The 9,651-nt window shown below is 39.3% G+C and overlaps 1 pseudogene; it reads left to right on the top strand.

Moving 5' to 3' along the window:
- Positions 1-5,762: 5,762 nt before the first annotated feature.
- On the top strand, positions 5,763-6,822 carry LOC144294332 (cyclic AMP-dependent transcription factor ATF-4 pseudogene; annotated as a pseudogene).
- Positions 6,823-9,651: the final 2,829 nt, after the last annotated feature.

Genomic DNA, 9,651 nt, shown 5'->3' with positions numbered 1-9,651 from the left:
TCGATCCTAGGACCCCAGGATCGCGCCCTGGGCCAAAGGCAGGCGCCAAACCGCTGAGCCACCCAGGGATCCCGAATTAACTCATTTGTTATTGTATATTACCTTGTCTCTTGTTATAGTTTTTAGCTTACAGTCTATTTTGACTGATATAGGTATAGTTAACCCTGTTCTCTTTTAATTTCCCTTTGTGTAGAATATTTTTTTCCATCCTTTCACTTTGAACCAATGTGTGTCATTAAAGTTGAGGTGAGTCTCTTGCATATAGCATATAGTTTGGGGCTTAGGTTTGCTTTTTTTTTTAATAAATTTATTTTTATTGGTGTTCAATTTGCCAACATATAGAATAACACCCAGTACTCATCCCATCAAGTGCCCACCTCAGTGCCCGTCACCCATTCACCCCCACCCCCCGCCCACCTTCCCTTCCACCATCCCTAGTTCGTTTCCCAGAGTTAGGAGTCTTCATGTTCTGTCTCCCTTTCCGATATTTCCCACTTATTTTTTCTCCTTTCCCCTTTATTCCCTTACACTATTTTTTATATTCCCCAAATGAATGAGACCATATAATGTTTGTCCTTCTCTGATTGACTTATTTCACTCAGCATTTGCTTTTTAAAAAAGATCAATTCAGCCACACTGTCTTCTAGTTGGAGAATTTAACCTATTCACATTTAAAATAATTATTGATAGGTAAGGATTTACTAATGCCAGTCTTACTGTTTTCTGGTTCTTTTGTAGTTCTTTTGTTCCTTTCTTCTTTTGCTTTCTTCCTTTGATGATTTTCTGTAGTGGCATGCTTTGAATCTCCCTCTTTATCTTTTATGTACTTTAGGGTTTTTCTTTGTGGTTGACATGAGGCTTACATAAAATATCTTACAGATATCTCAGTATATTTTATGCTGATAACAACTTTGATTGCATACAAAAACTCTCCCCTTTATTCACCCCACCTCATTATTTTTTTGATTTATATTTTTTGTAATCATTGATTTACAATTTACATTTTTATATTGTATGTAACAAATTATTGTAGCTATAGTTATTTTTAAAGGTTTATTTCTTTCTTTCAGAGAGAAGGAGAGAGAGAGAGCTAGTGGGGGAGGGGAAGGGAGAGAGAAAGAGAGAATCTTTTTTTTTTTTTTTTAAGATTTTATTTACTTATTCATGAGAGACACAGGAAGAGAGGCAGACACACAGGCAGAGGGAGGAGAAGCAGGCTCCATGCAAGGAGCCAGATGTGGGACTCAATCCTGGGAATCTGGGATCAGGCCCTGAGCCAAAGGCAGACACTCAACCACTGAGCCACCCAGGTGGGTCCCAGAAAGAGAATCTTTAAGCAGACTCTCTACTGAACATGGAGCCTGATGCAGGGCTCTATTCTAGGATTCTGAGATCATAACCTGAGCTGAAATCAAGAGCTGGCTGCTTAACTGACTGATCCACCCATGTGCCCCTCTAGCTGTTTTTAATTCTTCTGTCCTCTACCATTTATAGTACAGTGATGAATACCCCACCATATTGCAGTATTGGAGGATGCTCCTAACATACTAATTACAGTTATTTTAAATTCCTGGTCTGATAATTCCAATACTCCTGTCATGTCTGGTTCTGATGCTGACTTAGTCTGACTCAGATTGTGTTTTTTGCCTTTTGGTATGCCTGGTAATTTTTTCTTGATGATCATACATGGTATCATGGGCAAATGGTGCTGCTGTTGCTAGGCCTTTTGTAATGTGGTAGTGAGATGTGGGAAAAGGGGAGGCATTCTGTAATCTTCTGATTAGGTCTCAATTTTTTAAGTGAACTTATGCCTCTGGACTGTGCTTCTCAGTTTTTTCTCCTCTCTTAAGTGGGTCAGGATTGCTAAAGTGGACTGGAATTGGGCATTTCCTTCCTCAAGGTCAGTTAGCCTCTGATAATATCCTAGCAGGTTAGGCTCTGGTTAACTACTTTCTCCTGAGGTTAGGCACCTTGTTAAGAAAAGCTGCGTTCTAGTGTATTACAAGATGCTTTCTTTTCCCCTCCACTTGCCAGAAGCTGAAGGGTCTTTCTTTGGTATTTACTGTGTTCCTGGAGGTACATCTCACGTTATTGTGGGGCCCATCTACAATGGATCTTTCTGGAGTTTTTAATTCTCAGAGTCATTCCCACTGAGACTCTAGCAATTCATCAATTACAAATCAGGTTTTTGGGGCACCTAGGTGGCTCATTCATGATCTTGGGATCCTGGGATTGAGCCCCATGTCAGACTTCCTGTTCAGTGGGGAGTCTGCTTTCTCTCCCTCTGGCCTCCTCCTCCTGCTCATCCTCTCTGTCTGTCTCTTTCTCTCAAATAAATAAATAAATAAAATCTTAAAAAAAAAACACAAATCGGTTTTCCTACCGTGGCACCTGTTTCCTGGGTGTTTCCATTCACGAGTCTCTGCTTTGGTAAGCCTTGATTCTATCTGTCGCTCTAATCTTGAGGGCAGCAGTTTGCCCTGCATCCTCACTCATCTCTTGTATAGATCCTAAAAGAGAAAGTTATTTCAGTCTTTTGAGTTTCTTTCACTTGTTAAGATAAAGCTGAGACTTTTAATATCCTTACATGTGCCAGAGAGGGAAGTCTCATAGTGATCACCTTTTGCCTTTTCAATGACCTAGTTAACAATTTTTTAAAAGATTTTATTTATTTATTCATAGAGAGAGAGAGAGAGGCAGGGACACAGACAGAGGGAGAAGCAGGCTCCATGCAGGGAGCCCGACGTGGGACTCGATCCTGGGTCTCCGGGATCATGCCCTGGACTGAAGGCAGCACTAAACCGCTGAGCCACCCTGGCTGCCCCAACAATTTTTATAACTTCTCTCTGGTACAACAACTGGTGGAGCTCCAGCATCCAGTTTTAGGTGTTTACCTAAGAGAAATTAAAGCATCTGTCCATACAAAGACTTGCGCACAGAATTCATTGTAGCTTTATTCATTATAACCCAAAACTGGGAACAACTCAAACATCCGTCAACATGAAAATGAATAAATAATTGTAGTACACACGGAATAGTATTCGGGCATAATAGAACAAAATACTTACATACCAACAATATTAATGGATTCCAAAAGCCAGTAAAATAAGCCAGACACAGAAGGCTCATACTATCTGACTCCATTTACATTGTATTCTAGGAAGTATAATGATAGAAAAAATATCAGTGGTAGCCAGAAACCTAAGGCCAGTGTAGGGGATTACAAATGGACACAACAGAACTTTCAGTGGTGTTGGTAATAGTCTATCTTATTGATTACATAACTATTTATTTTTAAAACTAACTGAATTGTACATCTGAACTTTGTGAGTTTTATTTTATGTTAATTATACTTTAATTTTAAAAGTTATACCTGAAATAACAAATAGAGATTTTTTTAAATGCAATTTACAGTAGTTTCAAATATATGAATTACTTTGGCTTAAAGGTCACGAGAGATATACAAGACCTGTATGCAGAGGGCTACAAAACATTGCTAAGAGAAATTAAAGATCTAAATAAATAATGAGATAACTGTGTTCGCAGATCAAAAGATTCAATCTTTTTTAAGATGTCAATTCTTTCCAAATTGATCTATAGATTTAACAGAATTCCAATAAAAACTCTAGTAATTTTTTTTAAGATTTTTATTTATTTATTTATTTATTTATTCATGAGAGACACAGAGAGAGAAAGAGAGAGAGGCAGAGACACAGGCAGAGGGAGAAGCAGGCTCCATGCAGGGAGCCCGATGTGGGACTCGATCCTGGATCTCCAGGATCACGCCCCGGGCTGAAGGCAGACACTTAACCACTGAACCACCCAGGGATCCCATCTAGTAATTTTTTGAATGAAAATTGACAAACTGATTCTAAAATTTATGTGGAAATGCAAAGAATCAAGAATAGTCAAATTAAATTTGTTAAGAACAAAACTAAAGGACTTACACTATCTGACTTTAGATTTATTATAAAGCTACAACAATCAAGAGAGTGTGGTATTGGCATAAAGATAGACAAATCAATGAAACAGAAGAAAGAATCCAAGAATAGACATATATATATATGAATATATATATTCAATTGATCAATTGATTCTGACCAAGGTGAAAAGGTAATTCATATGAGAAAGAACAGTCTTTTCAACAAATTATGCTGGAATATTTGTATATACATATGCAAAAGTAAATATTAATCCATACATTCTATTATATACAATGATTAATGACAAAGAGTATAGAGCTAAGTGTGAAATCTAAAATTATAAAACTTCTAGAAGAAAATAGAAAATCTTAGCGACCTTTGGTTGGGCAAAGATTTCTTAGAATACTATAAACACAATCCATAAAAGAATTTGATCAATTAGATTTTACCAAAATGAATAACTTCCGTCTTTGAAAGATGCTGTTAGAGGATGAAAAGACAGGAAATAGCTTGAGAGAAAATACAAATCACTTATGTGTTCATGTTGTGGAAGAAAATATTCTTGCATTTTTTTCTGACTATAAGGTCTAATTTTTCATCACTTATTGAGAGATTTGTTATTTGCTCTTGATAAACACTCTATTATGCTGAACAAATTTACTCATATTGTAATTTTAACTAGAGATTTTATCAAAAACAATTGATGGATTTTATAAAATCTTTTTTTCTTTTTTTTTTTAATTTTTAAAGCACGTGTTGACAAAGCTTTTACTTATCCATTTCTGCACCCTTTCTCCCCCCTTCTCCATTATCTATCCTACTACTAGCTGTGTCAACACAGTAAGGATTAGTGGGTAGGGGGAGAAAAATAAAGGCTCATAAATTACATTTTTAAATTTCATAAATAATCTAATTCTGCAACAAAATAAACTTTAAATCCGCAGTTTTTCTGTTGATGGAAGGCAGAAGCTGTGAGAATGAGCTCTTTTGTGTGCTGCAGATCTTAAAGAAAATGGTTCTTGGTCCCACAGCAAATGCAGAGCATTTTATATTGAGAATTTTCTTAACTGGGAGAGATTGTTCTTTGGTGCCCACCTAAGCTAATATTCTGTGCTATTCGTATTTTGAACAAAAACACCTATTCCAGAAATAGGTCTAAGTCTGCTTGGCTTGTTGAAATAAAGGCTGAAAATAATTGCTTTACCCTGAGTGAAGCAATGCTAGAGTCTCCTTGTTGAACATTGCTGTGCTGTATGGAATCCATCATCTGCAAGATAATTGTCAATTATGTGGTGGTGTTAAAGAATTACCAGGAGGGATGCAAACTGGTGCAGCCACTCTAGAGAACAGCATGGAGCTTCCTCAAAAAAGTCAAACATTGAACTACCTTTTGATCCAGCAATTGTACTACTAGGGATTTACCTAAAGGATACAAAAATAAATTGGAAGGGATACATGTACTCCGGTGTTTATGGCAGCATCATCAACAATAGCCAAACTACAGAGAGAGCCCAAATGTTCATGGACTGATGAATGGATAAAGAACATGTGGCGTTTCTCTTCCTCCCGTCTGTAAATGCAGATCCCTCTGGCAAGTGCATGCCTTCCCTCCTCCAATCCCACAGGATCGGAGGCTGCCTTGGTGTATTAGAGGCAGCGGTGCCTGCGGGCAGCATTGGCCTTTGCAGCGGAGGCAGCAGCACCAGGCCCTGCAGTGGCACCCCCTAACCCCCTAGCGGCTTAAGCCAATGGGCTTTTCATAGCATCCAGCAGGAGCATCTCTGTAACCCACAAAGACACCTTCTAATGAAGCACATTCCTTCATTCCAGTCCTGCCACATGGCTGAGATGAGTTTCCTGAGCAACGAGGTGTTGGTAGGCAACTCCATGTACCCCTTCGACTAGTTCGGTTTAGGGGCTGAGGAAAGCCTAGGTCTCAGGACTAGCTGGAGGTGGCCAAGCACTTTAAACCTCATGGGTTCTCCAGCAACAAGGCTAAGGTGGGCTCCTCAGAATGGCTGGCTGTGTGGATGGGTTGATCAGTGCCTCAGACAATCGCAAGGAAGATTCCTTCTCCAGAGCAGATTGGATGGTGGAGAAAAGGGATCTGAAGGGGTTTGATTTTGATTCTCTTTTCAGTATGGATGACCTGGAAGCCATGCCAGATGAGCTTTCGGCCACATTGGATGACACATGTGATCTCTTTGACCCCCTAGTCCAGGAGACTAATAAGGAGCCCCACCCCCAACCCCAGACTGTGAATCCAATTGGCCATCTTCCAGAAAGTTCACTAAAACAGACCAGATTGTCCATTTTGCCTTCTTTGCCTTACTGCAACCACTTCCACTCTCCCCAGGGGCCCTTTCCTCCACTCCAAATCATTCTTTTAGTTTAGAGATAGGCAGTGAAGTGACTATCTCTGGAAGAGATAGAAAGTCAGACTCTACTGCTTACATTATCATGATCCCTCAGTGCATAAAGGAGGAGGATGCCCCCTCAGATAATGATAGTGGCATCTGAGTCCTATTTTGGGTTCCCCCAGCATAGCCCTTCTACCTCTAGGGGCTCTTCAAATAGGAGCCTGCTGTCTCCAGGTTCCCTCTGTGGTTCTGCCCGCCCCAAACCTTATGACCCTCCTGGAGAGAAGACAGCAGCAAAAGTAAAGGTTGAGAAGCTAGATAAAAAGCTGAAAAAAATGGAGCAGAACAAGACAGCAGCCACTAGGTACCGCCAGAAGAAGAGGGCAGAGCAGGAGACCCTCAATGACAAGCGTAAAGAGCAGGAAAAGAAGCATGAGGCTCTGAAAAAGAGGACAGATTCTTTGGCCAAGGAGATCCAATATCTGAATGATTTGATAGAAGAGGTCTGAAAGGCAAGGGAGAAGAAAAGGGTCCCTTAGTTGGGGTAGGGGACACTCCTGAGTGTGTGTGCTTGTACATTGCCTTCGCTGAAGCTGTATGTTGTAATAAATAATTTTGTAGTGAAAAAAAAAAGATGTGGCATATATATACAATGGAATAGTATTCATCCATAAAAAAGAGACCTTGCTGTTAGCAATGATATTAATGGAGCTATATTATGCTATGTGAAATAAGTCAGAGAAAGGCAGATACCATATGATCTTACTCATATGGAATTTAAGAAAGAGAACAGATGAACATATGGTAATTCAGGAAAGAAAAAAAAAGGTAAGAGGAAAAAAGACTCTTTTTTAAAATATATTTATTTATTTATTCATGAGAGATACAGACTGAGAGAGAGGCAGAGACATAGGCAGGGGGAGAAGCCGGCTCCTTGCAGGCAGCCCAATGTGGGACTCGATCCAGATCCTGTGATCAGGACCTGAGCGGAAGGCAGGCACCCAACCGCTGAGCAACGCAGGCATCCCAATAAAAGACTCTTTTTTTTTTTTAAGATTTTATTTATTTATTCATGAGACACACACACACACACACAGAGAGAGAGAGAGAGAGAGAGAGAGAGGCAAAGACACAGGCAGAGGGAGAAGCAGCCTCCATGTAGGGAGCCCAATGTGGAACTTGATCCCAGGACCCGAGGATCACGCCTTGGGCCGAAGGCAGGCACTAAACTGCTCACCCACCCATGGATCCCCCCAGTCAAAGACTCTTAATGATAGAGAACCAACTGAGAGTTGTTGGAGTAATTGGGTCATGGGTATTAAGGAGGACATTTATTATGATGAGCACTGGGTATTGTATGTAAGTGATGAATTACCAAATTCTACTTCAGAAACCAATACTGCACTGTAAACTAACTACCTAAAATTTAAATTTAAAAAAATTACCAGAAATGTTGGGGTATCATGGGCAGTACATATCCCTTTCAGGTGATATAATTTGATGATTCTTCTATTAGAGAAAATCTTTCCCCAGCCTTTGGAAAGAAAAGGTGTTTATGAAATGTTTGCTCAAAAATGAGTGAACTCAACTCCCTTCTCATAAACATGTTTTATGAAATGGAAGCAAAAACATAGTCCCACTTTGTTGGCGGATGAGAAGGATAATAAAAGATTGGAAGTATTAAAAATCTCACTTTCTATGCCAGGAATGTCACTCAGTGTGACTTCTATGGGTACTCCCACTCTTCAGGGAGCAGAATTCTGCCCTTTTCTTTCCATGATTGACACACAAATGTTGGGTAATTTCAATGGACCAGGTTCTTTTCTAGTTCCTATTAGGCATACACTGTGGGCAGAAGGGGAGGTCTAAAACATGCGGGTGAATGGACTTCATTTTCTCTTTGAAAGAATAGAGTTAACTGAGGCAGAATATGACTGGCTTAAAGCCTCCCCATGACACAGATTATAGAAGGAATGGTAGACATGCTACCAGAGAAGTCATGCCCCAATGAGTTGGGAAAATAAATTCGTTTATTTAACAAGGTCGCAAATTCACTGGACTTTTGGTGGTCTTTCTTAGTAAAACTCTAATGGTTTTTACTCTTTTTTGGCAAGCTGGCAAAAGCTTCCAAGTTAAAAAAGACACATAGAAAATGGATTTTGGATCAAGGTAGTTCCGCATTTGAATCCTGCTTCTTTCATTAAACACCTGTGTGGTTTGAGGAAACTTACACAGTGTTCCAAACCACACCAGTTTATCGTAATGCTCATGTCCATTTCCTATATTTTCTGGAAAAATTAGGTGACATAAAATATTATATTATCTAGTGTGCCTCATACAAAAAATATACTTGATAAATATTAGTTATTATTATGAAACACCAAAAGATGCTAAAAATAAGACATTTTAAAAATATGAAACCAGTAATAAAGACAATTAGTGTTCTAGGAATTCAAAGAAGGAATTTACCCAACATATCAATTGGATTATTTTCTGTGATAATGCTGCATAACAAGCATCCCCCACAATCTCAGTGGCTCAAAACAGCAAATGGTCAGTTCTCATTTATGAGTTTTGACTCGAACTCTGGTCCAGTGGATCTTGGCTAGACTCAACTGGATTGGGCTGGATTTCAGGCTTGGATTTATAGTCATAGCTGCTCAATGGCTTTTCATTTAGCTACCTGAATTATGCTCATCTAATGGCAAAGACTTGAATCTCCAGGAAGGCTGATTAAACTCCATACCTCTTAAAAATTTGACTTAGAACAAGTACTGTCATGTTTGCTTATATTTCATTGACCAATATATGTTACAGGGTGAAGCCCAAAATAGATGGAGTGAAAAGAATGTATTTCTTTCATAATGAACTTGGCAAAGTTGTGGGAGGAAGAAAAAATCATGAACAAATATTGTACTCTATCACTCCAAAGAAGGTCTTCCTAGAGAAATATATTCTGAATTCTACATTAGTGGAAAAACATTCATGAATAAGCAGAATAGGACAGAATTCATAAAAAAGGCTTTCAGGCAAGAAAAACAACGTAAGTAAAGGTACAGCTATCAAATTCTTCATAGCATGTTCAGGCGGAAAAATGAGAAGATAAGACTAACTGAACCTGATGACTCACATTTATAAAAGGTGGAAGAAGTTTGAAGGGCACCTGGGTAGCTCAGTTGGTTAGGCATCCTACTCTTGATTTTGGCTCAGGTCATGATCTCAGGGTCATGAGATTGAGCCCCACATTGTGGGGATGGGGGTTCAGCATGGAGCCTGCTTGGGATTCTCTCTCTCTCACTCCCTTTATCTCTCGTCACCCCTGCCCCATGCACACTCTCTCTACCTCTAAAATTTAAAAAAAAAAGGGG

Source organism: Canis aureus, chromosome 22 (genome assembly GCF_053574225.1).
Source record: "Canis aureus isolate CA01 chromosome 22, VMU_Caureus_v.1.0, whole genome shotgun sequence".
In the NCBI taxonomy this organism is placed as follows: Eukaryota; Metazoa; Chordata; class Mammalia; order Carnivora; family Canidae; genus Canis; species Canis aureus.
This window is presented reverse-complemented; position numbering and strand designations above follow the sequence as displayed.